Here is a 21,137-nt window from a genome sequence, read left to right on the forward strand (position 1 = left end):
TTCCGAAGTAGTGTGGTGGCCGTGATTGAAGGCAATGGCGATTTTATTGAACATATTTACTCTTTAGTATTTCAAGATATTTTTATGTAATTTTGGTAAATATATATGTTAAAATGAGATGTCAGTACTAGTTTCATTTTTGGGTAATTTAGACGACAGTTTATTCACCGCACCCTGTATGTATGTATGTATGTATGTATGTATGTATGTATGCATGAATTAATATAAGCATGTATACAGAAATATATATATATATATATATATATATATATATATATATATATATATATATACCGGAGTAAGCACATGCAATGTGCAACAAGGTGGAAAAAAGAGTACTCAAATACCAGAGGTAGAGTAATATGCTTTATTTAAAAGCAGCAGAAATATAACAAAAAAACCGTTACTCTGAGTTTCACGTTCCCGTTCATCGGACAGTTTTGTTAGAAAACTGTCCGATGAACGGGAACGTGAAACTCAGAGTAATGGTTTTTTTGTTATATTTCTGCTGCTTTTAAATAAAGTATATATATATATATATATATATATATATATATATATATATATATATATATATATATATATATATATATATATATATATATATATACATATATATATATACAATATATACATATACAATATATATATATGTATATGTATATATATATATATATATATATATATATATATATATATATATATATATATATATGCCCAGTAAACCATCAAATAGGATAGAAGGTATGTGTTTAAATTCTCAGTAAACCCACAGTGAGTCTTTGTTTTAGTACTTCTAATTTATCCTGGGTTCTGTATTAGGAGCTGAGCTATGCTATTCACTGGAGTAGGAAGGCAGGAAATGCTTTCTGGGGAGCGATGAACAAACTGTGAAGTGATCCATCCAAACTCCCTCTCTCTTTATTCTACACATCAGAGACATTGAATGGATATATTTATGTTCTTCTTAGTTAGTCTTTATAATATTTAAATTTACTTCGATTCTTATTTATGTTGTGTTGGGAATAAAATCGATATTATTGAATTATTGGCAAGCCATCTAAACCAAAATATGCAAAGAAGGCTATCCAATGATGTACTAATGGATGAGTATATACGCTGGTACTGTAGTACTAAGCTAAATTTGCATATTTGTGTGTTTGACAACTCGTCATTAAGCGCGAAAGCTCACACATGCATGTACAAACACACACACACACACACACACACACACACAGATATACTCCTTTTATATTGATTTCACTATCTCATCGTTTCACGTCAGTGTGTTTTGAAACGTATATACTAATCACGTATCATTATATTGTTGACCATTTTCGAGCCTTCCATTCCATAATGTATACAAGTCGTCTCGGTTTATTTTATTAAGAACACTCTGGCAAGCAACTTGAATCGAAAATCTAAGCCGCTTAGGAACATGCGTAACATTGTCAAGTAACACACACACACACACACACACACACACACACACACACACACACACACACACATTCTTTTCTACTCTAGGCACAAGGTCCGAAATTTTGGGGGAGGGGGCCAGTCGATTAGATCGACCCCAGCACGCAGCTGGTACTTAATTTATCAACCCCGAAAGGATGAAAGGCAAAGTCAACCTCTGCAGAATTTAAACTCATAACGTAAAGACAGACGAAATACCGCTAAGCATTTCTCCCGGCGTGCTAACATTTTTGCCAGCTCGCCTTATGTATATATATATATATATATATATATATATATATATATATATATATATATATATATATATATATATATATATATATATATATATATATATATATTAAAAGGATCAAAGGTACATCCCAAGCCATATGTTCGCAAGGCCGGTTTCCCGGATTCTGCGGCGTACATATTCCCCAGCCCAGGACAGGGTGGCGATCATCGCAGAATTGCTCATTTTTGCCAGTTGAGTGGATTGGGGCAAGGTGAAATGAAGTATTTTGCTCAAGAATACAGCGCATCATCTAGTCCAGAAATTGAAACCACAATATTACGACCATTTGTGCAACACCCTGAACTCTTAGCCACACACGACCACAGCATATATCTGTGTGTGTGTGTGTGTGTGTCTGGCTGTCTGTCTTTCTTTCTGTCTGTCTATCTGTCTGTCTCTCTCTCTGCATATATATCAGTTTCTGGCCGAAACCTATCTAAGTATATATACGAATCTGCGTTCTTGATTTTTTATGTATCTTACGACGATCTAAAATCTTCAGACGAAAATATAAAAATAAATATAAATTATTAAAAGATAACAGGAAGAAAGAACACATGTAATTGAAAAGCATTGCGTTTACATTTGCTCTGCTGTATATGAGAAGGCCTGCTTTGCTAGAAAAATATTTGTCCCATACCGTACGTATACTGATGTTCGGTTATTAAAAAGGTTGTTATGGTGCGGTTTGCGAACTTCTTTTTTGGACTCTTCTATAATATAATATTAGCAAACGCACCCGTCCTTTCGGCAGTTTAAGTTGCTTTGAGTGTATTTTTTACAACATAATTGAACTACTGAGTAGGTTTATGAGTAGCATGGCAATCTATGCTTCAGATTAACCTCGGAACAGAAAACCAAATTGAAGGCTGGTCGTTGTGGAGGTCGGTACAATTCAATGATCATAGAACATATAAGTTTGCAAGCGATGCAAAGTAGAGCTACTGAAGTATTTTGGGAATAGAATAGATTACGGGTAGATTATGAGGCGGCGAACTGGCAGAAACGTTAGCGAGCCGGGCGAAATGCTTTGCGGTATTTCGTCTGCCGTTACATTCTGAGTTCAAATTCCGCCGAGATCGACTTTGCCTTTCATCCTTTCGGGGTCGATAAATTAAGTACCAGTTATACACTGTGGTCAATGTAATCGACTTAATCGCATTGTATGTCCTTGTTTGTCCTCTCTATGTTTAGCCCCTTCTGGGCAATAAAGAAATAAGAATAGATTTCGGGTAATGACTATAAAATATAATTGCTTTACATGAAAGCGAAACTTCTTGTCAGAAACAGCCACATAAATGGTGTAAGGAAATTGAATGAAGACGTGGAAACTTCCCCTCTGAGAGGGGATTTTATTCATCAACAAAGGGAGCTATTTTTTCGGAGAGATGTATGATTGGTACGTTCAAAAATGGCAATATAATACCTACTTGTAAAAGTAGAGGTGAAAGAATATATTTGCTATATGCTTACAGTGAACGACCACTCTGAAATTGACTTCAGGTAACGAAAAGTGAAGTCAAGAAGTGTTTGACTTTAGTTCACAAATACTGCTTTGAACCTTTAGCAGTTCGCAGTGAAAAGATGTCGCCTTCGAAATATCATAATGGATGGGTAAATAAGGATCCTTAAAATGAAAAAAAGCATTGGTAGGTAAACAAAAGTATCAACAAATAAAAGAAATGGAAGGAAACATAACCTTTCAAGTGACTCAGTATAGGTAAAGGTAAGCTTGTCAAAGTTTAATGCAGTTTAAATATGGAGATTAAGATTGTTTGGTATTGGATATTCATCGCGTACAGTGTTCCTAGTCAATTTAATCACTGTCGCAGGTGGACAGTCGAAATAAATAGACAAAATCTTTTTACTTTTATAATATTCTCTAAGTAATAACACACAGTTACAACATATTAATAAATAATAAATAAAAAGAAAATTGAAAACCACTCAAAAAATATCCTCTAATGCCAATATCCGACTACATAGATTAAAAATGCGTGGAAGACCCTACGTACAAAATGAATATGTACATACAACGAATTAGAGAAAAACCCGTGTAAACCAGCGTTTTTCCCGCTTTATCCATTTTCGAGAAAGCTCTGGGTAAGATGTTATAGTGCATGATCATGCTAGGGACATAAGTAATGTGTGTGTAAAGTTTGGTGAAAATAGGTTGAGAATTGTGGAAATGTATGCATTAGTCAGTATGCTCACACATTCTGTGATTTATATATACAAAGGTAATATAATGTAATGAAATATAATATAATATAATATAATGTAATGTAATATAATATAATGTAATATAATACAATAAAATATAATATAACACAATATAATATAATGTATCGTTTCTGGTTTGGGTGCTGTGCCAAAAATTTGGGGTGAGGAAGGACTTGTCAATACAGTTAACTAATAGACAAGTACTTAAGTTTATGGACAACTGAGGGAGGAGATGCAATGTTAACCTAGTCAGAAGATTTGAAGGCAGAACGTAAGGAACCGGAAGAAATATTACAAAGCATTTGTCTAATATAAAATAATATAATATAATATGGTTTTGAAACAAGGCCAATAAATTTAGAGGAAGGGGATTAGTTGCTTACACAGAACCTAGTGTTACAACTGGTACTTATTTTATCGAGTCCAAATTGTTGAAAGGTCCAAATTTGAACGCAGAACGTAAAGATCCAGAGCAATAAACATTTTAACTAAAGCACTAGCAATTCGCCATCTGATATAATATATAACATATGTAAATATAATATTGGACTTCCTAGTGTGTTACAGAATATTTGTAGGAAAACGTTAATGTACACACTAAAGAAATTGATATATAAGGGGGTGGGGTACAGAATATTTGTAGGAAAACACGTTAATGTACACACTAAAGAAATAATATATAAATTATATCAAACTATTTCTATTCAATTTCTTTCCAATCCATTTCCTATTCACAGGATCCTCATTATATTTATTATAATAAATATCATTATTAGAATTATTTAATCTGAAACAAACTTTGTTCAGGATGTGTGAAAATCTAAATCTCTGCTTGCAGCGAATACGTCACGACATCCTAAATATGCTTTCGATCATTAGTTTTCGTTTATCTAACGTAATTAAATTTCTTCTAATTTTCTAAAAGTATTCTTATTATTTGCATTTTACATCAGAAGATTCTTCTTGATCGTATCCGCACTCAAGATATAGCTGATAAATCTCTCTTAAATTCTCCCTCATTGTTTCCAGATTGGCTGGCTCATGAACGCTTAAGGCATAGATGCTTGGTCTTAGGCCTACTATATCTGATTATTGGTTTGCTATGTTTGATAATAGATCTGCTTTGTCTTACAAAAAGATGGACTATGCCTGATAATTGGCCTACTAGGAAAGAGAATCATTCAGATTACACTGGTCAAAAAAAAAAAAAAAAATAGAAATTTGAAATGGTGTCGAGACACCAAACATCTTTTTTTTTTATAGCTAATTTAAGGGTGCTGAATCTGAAAACGACCTTACTTTCAGAAATGCCTCATTTTAGGGGGAAAACGCATTTTTCTTATTTGTTTTATGTATATTTGATATTGATCGATGGCAATATTTCTCAAAGTAAAATTGTAAAAGCCTCTCAATTCGTATTTAAACCAACAAATATTGGTCTACTTATTGAGAAATACTATTTTTGCAATAACAATCAGACCCTAGGTCTTTAAAAATAACACGATTGAATATACCAAGACCAACAAGTATTTTCATCAAATCATTAAATAAACTAGCAGCAGAAATAAAACCTTCGTGGACATATATGTGTGTGTGTATATATATATATGTATGTGTGTGTGTGCATGTATGTGTGCGTGTGTGTGTGTGCGTGCGTGTGTGTATGTGTGAATATGTTTGTGCGTCTGTGCTTGTCTCACCAGCATCGCTTGACAACCGATGCTGGTGTGTTTACGTCCCCGTAACTTAGCGGTTCGGCAAAAGAGACCGATAGAATAAGTACTAGGCTTACAAGGAATAAGTCCTGGAGTCGATTTGCTCGACTAAAGGCGGTGCTCCAGCATGGCCGCAGTCAAATGACTGAAACAAGTAAAAGTGTTATTGAAGTAACTGAAACATTTCTATAAAATCTAAATAGATAAGAAAATTATTTTAAAACATTTAATAATCTTTGAAAAATTTATAAGAAAAAAATCGAAACTTACTTGACAGTGTAACAGGCAAATACAATGGTTAATGAAACAGTTCTATGGTGGTTGCAATGATATCACTGGAGATTACGCTGATACAAAAAATATCGGATGTAATAATGTATCTGTTAATACAAAAAATCTTGGAATTAAAAATGCATCTGTTAATACAAGAAATATTGGATGTAAGAATGTATCTAACACATGATTGTAACAATATACATTTGAGATTCTAATGACAAAGCTCAGCTCAATGTTGAAACAGCTAAGAGGTGTTTAGGGGATTTTATGAAACGATGTTTTTAATGTTTTTAACTATTTACACCATTGATCGTAAAGAAATTGCGCAGGTAGTTGAGTTGAGATCTCAGTGGTGGCTCTAATGATACAACTCTGTGATGTTTGTCAAGAAACGACTCAGTGATGGTTGCAAATATGCTAAATGCTGATTGTAATGAAATCCTACAGGTCTTTCTAATAACAAGCTTCGTCGATAATTTTTATGGTATAACTCTGTGGGGATTATAATGATGGAACTCTTATGATTTTAGTGAAACAGAATACTGTTATTTGTAATGACTCATAGCTCTCCTGGTGTGTAATTCACTGGTGTTCCACTCTCGGCTATATTTTTCTTGTAAACATTGACTTAAGAACGTTCGGGATGAATACAAAAAGTGTTATATCTTACAAATATAAACTACTACAAAACTAGCGTTACTACTCCTCCTCCCGTGACCAATGGATATGAAAAGGAATTATAACATAGAAATATTTTATAATCAAATTCGGATCAGTTTACATTTAATATCTTAGTCAGGTGGTTTCAATCGCATAAAACTTCATTCATTAAAAAGCAAAGCAAACATTTACTGGTTCACCTGAAAGTAATTTTAGTTTTGGTGATCTATTCTGTAAAAACTTGATACAAGGTAATATATTTAACATAGTATTTTGGATCTAATGATTAAAAAAAAACTCACTTATTGCAAATTCAATGTTTCAGTGACGTACATATTCATTCTAAATACGTTCTGGCATATTCGAACGTAAACATGTTAGCGTATTAAGAATGAATCACTGTGTCTTAAAATCCTTTGGCCTCAATGAATGGAGTGCATTATCAGAACACATTATCTGAAACGAGAATCTGTTCTCCGTAAACAAAATATAACAGCAATTTGCATATTCATTTCCAAAGCTGCCGGAACGTATTAAAAATATATATACGCGTCATTGTTTTAATTTTTGATGCTCCTCGTCTGTTGTCGGTAGTTCATCGGTGTCCGACGATTACAAAGTCTGTGTTCTTAGCGACGAGAGCGCATGTGATACCGCAGTTCAGAGCTGGAAGCACACGGGCGCCCACATGTGTTACAATGTTAGTCTGTTGTCTGGATTAAGGCGGACGCTGCTCTGTGACGTCTGTCTCTTGCAGCAGCGAGACGCTGTCGCCGGTTCTCTTCGAAGGCAGCTCCTGCTCGTAGGGTGAGAGACCTTTACGCTGATCTGTCTGCGGTAGAGACTTCAGGTTCACGTGGAAAATGCTGATCCTTTTGAGGTTGGTTTGAGGTACCTCAGTTTAAGCCTTTCCGTCTAGGCAACAATTTATTAACAGTTTTGTATTCATCAGCATGCATTAGCAAATAATTTGTTTGCTAGTTTCTCCAAAACAAAAAGTGCCATAATCCTTGTTCTGTTTCACTGATGCAGGTATAGCATCAACTGAAGACTCATAACCAAGATGAAACACCGTAATGTCTGAAAGACCCTTTTCCCCAATGAGTGTTGTGAAAATATGTTGTCTGAAAGTTGTTCTCCGTAGACGAAACACACCAACTATTAGCACATTCACGAATGATTCTGCCGGATCTTAATAATGAATATGTACGCCATTGTTTTGTCTTTTGCTGTTCTCTGTACATTTGACTAGTTAGTATCGCTGTATTTGCTATTGCGTGTAAAACTGGCCTCTATTCAGTGGAGACACTAAGCAAGTAAATGAAGCGAATTTGCATTTTTTCCGTGAACATTATCACCCCAGGTGACTTGCTTACAGATTGTGTCATGGTAGTTTTGGAGCCTTATCGACTTGATCAACTACAACTTCAACTTCATTGTATTTGAACGAAGCATTTTCTCTTGTTTAAATATATGCATAATATTTGACATTAATTATTGTACACAGTTCCTCTTTTATCCTAATTATTATATTTTTATTTACTTTGTAGCTTCTCCATTACACAATATTTCATCTTTCTCTCGCTTTCTCATCTACAGGCGCGCGCGCACTCACAAATGCACACACACACACACACACACACACACAAACGAACACACCCTCATACACATGCATACATGCACACGTAAGTGGGGTCTGGACTGATGACGTCAGCAAATACTAATTTAGACGCGTGCCTGCTCTCATTTACCGTGAATTCTATCGTGGCGATCATATCCCTATAATTTAGCATGCTATCTCAAACTTACTAATTCCGGGACACATCACGACGTTTCAGCATAATTTATATGCTGATAATGCTCCGTAACACCAGGTCGTACTTATACACGGGGCCTACTTTTCCACGATTTCCAATAAATTTGCTCGTGGGCTAAAGATTTAATGAGTAAAACCACATGCTACACGACAGTTGTACATAACATTAAGCTATATCGAAGTGTGTTTACATGACTTGTATCAAAAAAGAAAAAAATATACATGTATATTTAATGTAAGTGTATATGCGTTCCCTTTACCATAAGAAAGCATATACATAAGTATGTAAGAAAGATACGTTGTTACATGCATTTTAGTTTTTAAGCCAAACATAATCTAGTTTTATAGAGTTAACTTTATATTATTGTTATATTTATCTACTGAAGGTACCTCAGGCTCGGATCAATGTTTGCTCGAGCTTACTGTGTAATAAATGGGAATAAGAAGAAATATTGTGAAATGGTTTCTGGATTATAAGATAAAGATTGAAAACTAGTTGTTAATAGAGTACGAAAGTAATATTTCCCGGGGCTACAGGAATGTTAATATGAACAATATAAAAACATAGCGAATGTTATCGAATGGAAGTAGAAAATGTCCTCAAGAATTATGTAGGAAGATAGCATATTTTATCTGTACTAATAGTATTTCTGGGAAGCAATATGCATAAAGAAGCTACTGACTCTATTAGGTTGAGTTATATTCATATATATATACATATACACAAATAAATATATACACATAAAACATGCAGTACATATGAAAAGCTGATTAAGTAAAAAACAGAACAAAAAGTTATTAGAATTTCAATTTGTATTAGAATTTCAATATGTTTGGGTTTATTGTTTCAAACATGTATATTTAAAAATTAGCAAGAAATTGATAAAAATTAAAATACATGTGGTGCTAGCTGAACTAAATGTAAGTGTTCATCTACATCTGTATATTCCTTCTAAATATATTTTAACAAAAATTTTTACCCTTCATTGAGCGATGTACAGGTAGATGTTTCTTCTTCTTACATATACATATTGTCGTAGCTTCCTCCGTTTTAATTGACTACGGTATTTATGATTCTGAGTGAGCATATGTGACTTCAAAGTGAGTATAATGCTTCTAAAGTAAGCTCAATTTACTTAAGTAAAACTGCTCTTGAAAGAATTTTTATGTTCATGCACATAAAGAGTTGTTTGAACACTTCGCAACGTAGCGATAATTCACGTTTATTGTATGACAGAAGTTTGCATTCAAGATATTCATAACTGTTTGGAACATTTTCTGATGTATTCACCATGCTTATCGTGCATAAAATATGCATTACCAACAAAACTTTCTGTACATCACATTCATTTTGAAGTAAGAAAAATCCTGCAAGTGTTACAAAAGTCACTTGACAAGATGAAAAACAGTGCTAGGTGTCATTGCCAAACCTTTCTCGTCAAAATACTGGAAGGTGTTACAACCATATAATAAACATTTTGCTCTGTTGTTTGGCTGATCATCACGTCATCTGGTATTTCAAATGATGTTATGATGTTTATGATATTTGAATTTTATATTTTCTTATAAATTATTATTATTATTTTTGTTTTTTGTTTTTTGCTTATCTCATTCTGAAATGAGTACTCAGACTTTGAAATGCCGAAGCTACATGTTGAAATCCTTGATTTACAGTTGAAGAACCAAACATTTATTTAAAGGTAAAATCTACTCGCTAAGTATTAAATATACAATAGCAGTAGCTTGATGAAAAAAAAATTCACTTTAATTTATGAGGCATAATAAACTTTATAGATTAGTAATGATAATATTCTAATTTCGATTTCCTTATATCTATGTACCCTTGTGATTTTTGTAAGAAACATTGAGTGTTCTTTAACAAGGGAAATAATTTTATTTTTAGAAATTTTATTTTTCTGTTTAAAGAACTAACTTTATTCACAATAATACTTCATTTTGAGAGGCGTGGAAAAGAGGAAGTTTTATTTAAATATGTATGCACATGAGTGTATGTGTATTGGTGCCTATTTAGCGATTAGTTTGTACATTTAAAAGTTTTTTAGTTTGTATATTCAAGATTTTGTCTGGTTTTCTCAAGTAGCAATGTCTGAAACGGATATATTACATCATATTTCGCATTTGACTTAACCTAGACACAAGGTTGTCAAAATATTCGCTCGAACTAAAAATACTAGTGGCAATCAAAACAGATACGAAGAGTCATCTACATTTCTCGTCATTAATTATTTTGTCTACCAAACATGACTGTGCGGTTATGAAGTTTATGTTAGAAATACATAGGTGTAGGTTCGATTCCATTGTAAGGTACATTGGCTTAAGTGTTTTCTACAATATGCTCGAGTTGAGCAATACCAATTTTACTGAATTTGGTAAAGCAAAATATTGCAGAAGTTTATCACACACACACACACACACACACACACACACACACACGCACACACACACACACACACACACACACATACACACACACACACACACACACACACACACACTAAATAAAAAATTGATCACGACGAAACAATGTGAATAAAATACAAAGAGAACTGCAGAAGTGAAACCAAGACAACAGTTGAGGTTTTACTCAGTGTTCCCATCGGACTCGAAAGCTGACAGAAGCAAGGCCTGTGACAGTGTCTACGTGTGTGTGTGAACCAGATGTATGAGTGCGTGGATGTAGGTGTGCTATTTGTTGCATGAGTATGTGTGTGTGCGTGAGAATACGTGTATGTCACCGCCTACTGTATACGCGTGCTTGTGCGAAAGTGTTTAGAATGCATGTATGAGTGTGTGTGCGCGTATGTAGATTTTTGCATTTGTGTATAAACATATGAGAGCGTGCGAGTTTGTCTGGAAGAAGATATATGCGTGTGTGTTTTCGTTTGGTGTATGCTTTCGTTTGATGAATGCTGTTCTAGTTGAAACAGCGTTGGTAGACGGAGGAGGATAGGCGTTGGAATGAGGTTTGATGGTGTGGTGGGAAGGGAAGAGAGGAGAAGTATACGTACATAGATATATGTATGTGTGTATGTGTGTGTGTATGTGTGTGTGCCATGTTTAGATATGTGCGTGTACAATGTGTGTATACATAGAAGTGTATGTGTATATGTGTGTGTGTTTGCGTGCGCGCACCAAGATTATGGTGGTGAATGGGGTTACAGGGATTGCATAAAGCTGTGTGGTCAGCCTGTAGTTTGCGTAGGCTTTGATGGTTAGGAACTCTGTTCTTGGTTGTGGGGTAGCCAGTCTTGGGGAGTGGCCACTATTAAGGCGGTATATGTAAGCTGTCGGCAGTCAGTAGCTTGAAGTTCACCAGGAGGGCGTACCCTTGATAGCAGTATAAGATTTGCTAAGGAAATGCAATGTGAGATATGAAAATAATAGATATTATATCATACCTACGTATAAACTTGTATGTCTAGTTAAAGACGAAAGCATTTCACCGTGTCACTTGTATTCCGATATATGTTAGATGAACTCATATATGAATCTAAATTATTCAAAAATTCTTTCTGAATTATCTGAAGATGTCAACTGCAGATGATTCATTGCCGTTGTGATTTTATAAGCGAAATATAATCTCCGAGAATTTATCATGCAAAAGAAAAGTGTGATGATTAGCTGCATCTTAGATTTTGGAAATAAAAGCAGGAGTGGCTGTGTGGTAAGTAGCTTGCTTACTAACCACATGGTTCCGGGTTCAGTCCCACTGTGTGGCACCTTGGGCAAGTGTCTTCTACTATAGCCTCGGGCCGACCAAAGCCTTGTGAGTGGATTAGGTAGACGGAAACTGAAAGAAGCCCGTCGTATATATGTATATATGTATGTGTGTGTATATGTTTGTGTGTCTGTATTTGTCCCCCAACTTCGCTTGACAACCGTTGCTGGTGTGTTTACGTCCCCGTAACTTAGCGGTTCGGCAAAAAGAGACCGATAGAATAAGTACTAGACTTACAAAGAATAAGTCCTGGGGTCGATCTGCTCGACTAAAGGCGGTGCCCCAGCATGGCCGCAGTCAAATGACTGAAACAAGTAAAGGAGTAAAAGAGTATATATATATTCTAATGAAGATTTTGTGGTTAGGCGAATCTATTAAGCGTTGGATATATTTGATACCTATACAACTTATTGGCGAAGGGTTTAATGTATTCTTACACACAAGTGGTGAAATTACTTTGTGTGTAGTGCATGAAACCAAAGCAATATAAAATCTTACTGTCCTCCCCACGATGTCAGAAAGAGCATTACATTCTTCAATTCTCATGGTAACTGAACTTACAGAACTATTCTATAGGGTACAACTGTAAAACCTCTCCTATTTTAAGCGACTACTTTTGAACTGCTAGTAAATATAGTTAGGTGATAATGGTGTCTGCATGTAGTTACAATTAAATTTTTTTAGTAACAATTATGGCTTTAACTGGTCAACATTTTGCGTATTTTGTTGAAACGTTTATCGAGAAGTGTGAATCTAGGAGAATTTTTTTACATCTAATATAAACTTTTCATAAAGAATTCTTCTCTGAGCTTGTATCAGACTCCTGACTGTTCTATTTTCAGAGGAGGTTAATTAATGCACATCAAAAGTAATTTGGAAAACTATTAACATGTTACAGTTCCAATTTTGATCTGGGATCTGTGCAGAGCCATCCTTTGACGTAGACTGTTTTTTGTTTGGCCTATGTATTGCTCTCCACGCTCAGAGCAGATTCTCCGAAACACATGTGAAGTTGCTCTTCACTTTGAAACGTTGACTGTTTGAAAGAGAACTCTGATCCCTTAATTAGAATGACGCATATACCACCGTTAGGTTGTCCACATTTTTTTACTGACGGCTTCAGTGTTGTTGAGCGTATTCGGGCTTGTGTTAGGAGACTTTTCAGAGATGTGGGCTGTCTCTTGCTTTTTATGATGATGTGGGTTTGGAGAACTAAATTCATTCTGTGGTCCCTTTTTGGTAGGGGAATGTTTTGGATGATGGTGTTGAAGGCGTCATTGTTAAGAGGGTTGTGTGTGGAGATGTATGGTAGGGCTTTTGGTTGTAAATCCTTCTTTAATTTGGGATGTCTGAGTTCGTAGATGTTGAGTTGTAGGGCACGTTGAAAGTATATGTCAATTAGTGACGGCGGGCTGTTCCTGGTGATGAGGTATTATTTTGTTCATGTAGACGTGTGTCCCTGGTGCTTGTATTAGAAACTATAGTACAAATCCTTTTTGTTGGGCTGAAAGAGATATTCATTCTAGTGTGTCTGGGTTAGCATGCGTTGAACGGTAGATATTGCTTGGAGTCCGTGAGCTTATAGTATATATATGTTTCTATTTCGTTGTTAGATTTCTTCATGAGGATGTCGAGGAAAGGAAGTTTTTGATGGCTATATTCCATCGTGAATTGAATGTTTACGTCAAGTCCGTTTATTAGTGCTTCAAATTCTTTAAGTCTCTCTATTCTTTAATGCCAAAGAATGAAACAATCATCATGGTGTCTCTTCCAGTTATTTATCAGCCTCTTTGATTGTTATTGTTTTATCATCTTTTAATTTGTTCAACTCAGCTCAGTATTTTTTGCTGAAGTTTGGCTTGTGTTCTTGTTTGTGTGATATGAGAAATTCGAGATGTATTCACAGAAACGATCAACAGTTTTGTTCTTACCTTTTGAAGGAGTGTAGTTACTTCTATTTCGGACTAACGATATGTATATATATATATATATATATATATATATATATATATATATATATATATATATATATATATATATATATATATATATATATATGCATGTGTGTATTTATGTGTGTTTGTATGTATGTATGTATGTATGTATGTAGGTATATATATGTAAGTATATATATGTTAGTATATATACATACATAAAGACATATATATATATATATATATATATATATATACATACATATATACCTTCACACATAGATAGATCCATACATCCATGTTTACGTATATGCATATATATATATATATATATATATATATATATATATATATATATATATATATATAAGTATACACACGCTCACACTGGCACGCACACCCACACAAACACATGCGCGGACACACACAGACATATGTATTTGTGAAGTTGCAGTGAAGAAACCATTATAGCAAGACTTCATTTATTAATTAGCAAAACTGATCTCTTCATTAATTGGAGTCGAGTTATATTCCACACGCAATTTGAAATTGACACCAGAATTGTATGTCAGGGTGTCCATATTACACACATTAGCTGGAGGTAATCCCGAAGCTGTAGTGCTTGTACTATATGTACATACACGCACGCACACGCACACGCACACACGCACACACGCACACACGCACACACACATGTATATATGCATATGTATATATATATACATATATATGTACATACATATATATACATATATCTATATCTATATATTTACATGCATACATGTATACACACACACACACTCACACACACACACACACACACACACACACACACACACACACACACACACACACACACACACACACACACATATATATATATATATACTTTATTTAAGACTGTTACTCGGAGTTATATTTCTGCTGCTTTTAAATAAAGCATATTACTCAGCCTCTGGTATTTGAGTACTCTTTTTTCCACCTTGTTGCACATTTTATGTGCTTACTCCGGTATATATATATATATATATATATATATATATATATATATATATATATATATAGACAAGACACGGTATAAATCATAGTCATTACATATTTTTCTATTGCAGTCGGTAAATGTGGCTTACAGCTGTTTCTCGTAATCATTATAGATATTTACTGATAGGTTTACTCAATCGGTCCATTGATCACTTGAGAAAAATTGAACGACCTAAAAAATAAATGCTACTTTCGTCAGATCCAGAAAAGCTTAGTAAAGGTAGAGCAACTATAAATTAAAGAGAATATATTTAGAAACTATTATCTATAAATGTTTCTTTGCTTGACAACGTCGAGGAGTCATAGAAAAATAAATTTCTCAGTTGATGCCACTTACATTAAAAGTTGTAATCAATATATATTTAGAAAGTAAATTAACATCGATCTTGGAACAAAAAGTATAAAGGAAACTGAAATCACATATAGAATATGACCTAAATAAGGTATACATTGGTTTGCAAGGCAACACGCAGAAATATAAAAATAACAAGCTGTAAATACAACGAATCTACCTGTTCTAGTCAGGTGTAAGTTAAGATGAAGTGAGATGAGGGGGTGTACTGGTGGAAGCTCTGGAAAAAAACAAAAGAATATAACACAAAAATGATTGAATCAATAGAAAACAGACTATTTTGAAAATTTATAAACGCATAACTACTTACCCACCCACCTACATATTTATCTACCTAAATGCATATATAACCGCATATATATACGTGTGTGTACGTGTGCATGTGTGTGCGCCCGAGCGTATATGTATGTGTATATATCTGTCTGCCTCTCTCTCTCTCTTTCTCTCTCTGTATATATATATATATATATATATATATATATATATATATATATATATATATATATATATATATATATATATATATATATATATATATATATATATATATATATATATATATATATATATATATATATTGTGACGTCATAAGAATTTTTATACACTTTCCAAAGAACGTGAAATAATTTATCTTGGAAACAGTCGATCACGAAACACTCGAAGAAATAATGATGGCATGTAAATACTGGGTTAGAAACCCCCTTTGTATAGCGAAGTTCGTAGGAAGATTTTCAACCCAGTATTTACATGGTATGTTATTTACTGTGTGATTCATGATCCACTGTTCCAAAACAGAATGCTATATATGTATATATAAATATATATATATATATATATATATATATATATATATTCTAGCGGTATTCCACCCTTGGGCAGCACTCTCTATACGATCTCAGTGGGACATACATACATACATATCATCTATCTATCTATCTATCTATCTATCTATCTATCTATCTATCTATCTATCTATCTATCTATCTATCTATATATATATACAATGGTGAAAAACTGAATATTAATTTGATTAATATGAATTTAAAGCCAGTGGCCTAGCATATTGAAAAATCTGAAGATTCAGAAAAATTATATGTTATATGCATATATATTTATATATTATATAAAAAATAAGTATTATATGCATATATATATATATATATATATATATATATATATATATATATATATATATATATATATATATATATATATATATATATATATATATATATATATATATACATATATATATATACATATATATATATACATTGTTATTCCGATGGAAAGGGTATATATATATATATATATATATATATATATATATATATATATATATATATATATATATATATCTTTATACCCTTTTCATCGGAACGGCGCACTTCTACTGTTTCAATTTCGTTCAACATAAAAAAATTTCAAGTTGAATAAAATATAGATAAAAACTTAGACGTCACAATCCTGACAGAGTCTGCACGACTGTTTCACTCTTTAGTTTACTGTATAATTTAAAATATAATACAAATTTAAACTTCTAATTACCTTACAAATACACGTAGTTGTAGTACAGTCGCACTAATTATCGTTTAGATATTTATAACAACAATAGATTGCCCATACCTGAATATGACATTCTTATAATGATAGACACTAGGTCTACTACAGATAAAGACGTAAATAATATGTTGTGAATAAAATACAATATCGAAAAAGGGGACGCGTTCGTAGTAGTGTGTATACATGTATGTTTGTATGTATGTATGTATGTATGTATGTATGTATGTATGAATGAATGTGTGTAAGTATGTATGGTGTATCTATGTATGTATGTGTGTATGTATGTGCGTATGAATGAATGTGTGTAAGCATGTATGTGTGTATGTATGTATGTGCGTGTGAATGAATGTGTGTATGTATGCATGTATGTATGTATGTATGTATGTATGCATGTATGTATGTGCGTATGAATGAATGTGTGTAAGCATGTATGTGTGTATGTATGTATGTGCGTGTGAATGAATGTGTGTATGTATGCATGTATGTATGTATGTATATGCGTATGAATGAATGTGTGTATGTATGTATGTATGTGCGTATGAATTGATGTATGTATGGATGTATGTAAGTTGTGTGTGTCTATGTATGTATGTATGTATGTATGTATGTATGTATACGTGTGGAGGCGTGTGACGTAGTGTATTCCTCTCATGAACGTAAGTCTATGGTTTCGATTCCTGAACCGGGTGATGCGTTGTTTTTTTGAGCAAAACACTTAATTTTACCTTACTCCAGTCCACTCACCTGGTCAAAATGAGTAATCTTGAGACGGAGCAGTGTGACATCCAGTGTGCTTATGCGTGTTTGTGCATATGTGGGGATATATACGTCAGAGAATCCAAGAAACAGGCCACATGAGCCTATGACTGGGGAAGGCCTTTCATCCTTTATATATATATATATATATATATATATATATATACTAGCACATTAGCAGTCCACCTAGTAGCCTCCTTTATATATACTCGTATATATTTATATACATACATACATACATACATATATATATATATATATATATATATATATATATATATATATATATATATATATATATATATATATATATATATATATATATATATATATATATATATATATATATATATATATATATATATATATACATATATATACATATATATATGACGCTTCAACAAGTAGAAAATCACACGATCAGCTAAAGGAGTAAAAATAATGTTATAATAAAAATCCATAAATCTTGCTAAATACAGCTACCCAGGATTTCCTGGACGAAACAATAATTTTTTTCGTCATTTATCAAGTTGAGAATAAGACCGTGTGTCAGTTGTCTTTTGGTTAGATAATGCTTAAACACGAAATGCTTGTAAAGAAAGAAAACACAAGGGTGATAACCAATATTACAATAATTCGATGTCAAGTATACATAAACAAGATGTTAATGGTTTACTAAGTGTCAAGTGGTCTGCTTTTAAACTGCAACAGGATCTGTTTCTTGGAATGTGGACATACAAAAAAAAAAAAAAACGAAAGAAAAATCTCGTTCCTGGAATTTATACATTCGTTTGTGGTTTGCAAGGTTTTTACAAGATAGGTTTTCAAGAGAACATACTGAAGTTTTTGGGACCCGTTAATATATGATCTGTGGAGGCGCAATGAACCAGTGGTTAGGGGAGCGGACTCGCGGTCGGAGGGTCGTGGTTTCGATTCCCAGACAAGGCGTTGTGTGTGTTTATTGAGCGAAAACACCTAAAAGCTCCACAAGGTGGTGGCGACCCCTGTTGTACTCTTTCACCCCAACTTTCTCTCACTCTTTCTTCCTATTTCTTGAGTAACGCTGCGATGGACTGGCGTCCCGTCCAGCTGGGGGGGGGGGGAACACATACGCCATAGAAACCGGGAAACCGGGCCCATGAGCCTGGTTAGGCTTTAAATGGGCGCATAAATAACTAAAAATAATATATGATCTGGTTTTGAAGAGGATTTTCCACTTGATGTCGAAACTGGTCACTTCATCATTAAGTCTCCAGATTAAAATCGAAAGTGTTGTTGAATGACTCTTATTACGGTACCTAAAATTCGAAAGATGGTTGTTATATCTAGATTTCTTTCCACGGCTCCGATGTAACTTTTGCTCTCTTACTACAAAGGCCTATGTACGTGCATACATAAACACATACGTACATGCATACATGCATACATACATACATACATACACATATATATATATATATATATATATATATATATATATATATATATATATATATATATATATATATATATATATATATATATATATATATATAGGGGTGTATATATATATATATATATGGGTCTGTGTTTGTGTGTGTCGTGGGCTGTATGTGTGTGGTGTGCATGTATGTGTGTAAGTATACTTATAAGGTTATTATCAAGTTACGTAGACATCAGTAATAGAAGGTATTGATGATTGCTGGCGCATACGATCGTACACATCTGCTGGAAGATCATTTCCCGCCAGACGTTAAATTTACTTGTAATCTCCCTACCCTTTTCTCATGGTTCGAAAATTGACATGTTAAGGTCCAAATTAATCCTGAATATCATGTTATTCCTCTACTGAAAGTCCATGGAAATGCAAGAGTGGTGACGTGCACAGACCTCACCGATTTGAAGCACCCAGTTAGGAAGCTGTAAGACTGAATACTCATCTGAGAGATTATGGATGGAAAGTATTGCTATTGATAACAAGATAACATAAGGAGCCGGCAGTCATCTGTGAAGATGGAGCAATTACATTATATATATATGGACTTTCTTACCACACAGCCATACCTGCGCCTTCGTTTCTGAACAATTAATGATAATAATAATAAATATAATAATGACAAAGCAATAAAAACAATCATAATAATAATAAAAAGAATGATAATAATAATAACAACAGCAGAATCAACGACGTCGATGACAACGATGAAGATGATGATGATGATGATGATGATGATGATGGTGATGGCGACGACGACGACGATGATGGCACATGGCCAGCGATTTTGAGGGGATGGATTTGGTCGATTATATATACCATGTTAAATACAATCTAATAGCTATAACTGTCTTACTGAAAAGAGCAATCCTGAATACAAATATGCTGCGAAAAAGGAAAAAAGAAAAAAGATAAAGAAAGAAATATTCTACAAAAGTGAATAATAAATTGAATAAACAAACAAACAAACAATAAAAACAACAATCGTTTGACATTTTATCAGATAGATGGCCAAATTGGTGTTAGTTCTGAAAAAAAAAAGATGGCAAACGTCCAGCTTATTGGATTATGCAGGTTGGCAAGAAATATCGAAAAGGAAACATATCTTTTATTATCTTCCAACAATTTTCTCGGTCAAAAACATGAAAAAACAAATTAAAATACGAAAAACAGTAAGGAACTATCACTACTATTTGAAATAATTAAACGTCATTCTCGCAATGTACAGGGAAGCATCGAAAACTTGATGGCTTTATAAAAGATATGTCAAATTCATAAAATACTTCTCAAAATTTTGATTTTGTTATTTCTTTATAAAATCTCCATGTGTTACATGAAGTGTAAAAAAAGAAGATTTTGATTGCTTTCAAATTTCGCGTATTAAACAATAAAATACGTAAGAAGCTGGATTTACTAATCGGGTGATACATAGCAGATATGAACGGATTATACTTATTTACCAACATCGAACTCACCTAACAAAACAACTATTGCAACGAGTCTTCAATACACTTATTTTGGATCAGACTTGAGAAATATTATTTGGTCTGAGTTGAAAGTTTTCTCGTATCAATACTATACGTATACTGTCTACTATATATATATATATATATATATATATATATATATAAAACATGTATGCTCATTTCTTTCATATCCATTTTGCACGCTCCTGAAGAAAAATACTTTCTAAGTGAAAACCAGAAACAGTGTTCGCTAACGCGTTGACCGTTACACGTGACTTGCGCTTTCATAACAACGACCTCATCATAAGGCTCTTCTCTCACAGGATATCCAGAATATATTGTTTACCATTTGGTTTCTCACTCAAAATG

The 21,137-nt window shown here is 33.4% G+C and overlaps 1 long non-coding RNA gene across 1 annotated transcript in view; it reads right to left on the reverse strand.

Moving 5' to 3' along the window:
* Positions 1-21,137, reverse strand: part of LOC106868049 (uncharacterized) — a 40,137-nt gene that overhangs the window by 12,613 nt on the left and 6,387 nt on the right. The window contains exon 2 of the long non-coding RNA XR_008264823.2: positions 5,962-6,071. This is a non-coding gene — a long non-coding RNA (uncharacterized LOC106868049). The remainder of the gene's footprint in view (positions 1-5,961; positions 6,072-21,137) is intronic.

The sequence above is a fragment of the Octopus bimaculoides genome, chromosome 9 (assembly GCF_046866305.1).
Source record: "Octopus bimaculoides isolate indiv1 chromosome 9, ASM4686630v1, whole genome shotgun sequence".
Classification (NCBI taxonomy): domain Eukaryota; kingdom Metazoa; phylum Mollusca; class Cephalopoda; order Octopoda; family Octopodidae; genus Octopus; species Octopus bimaculoides.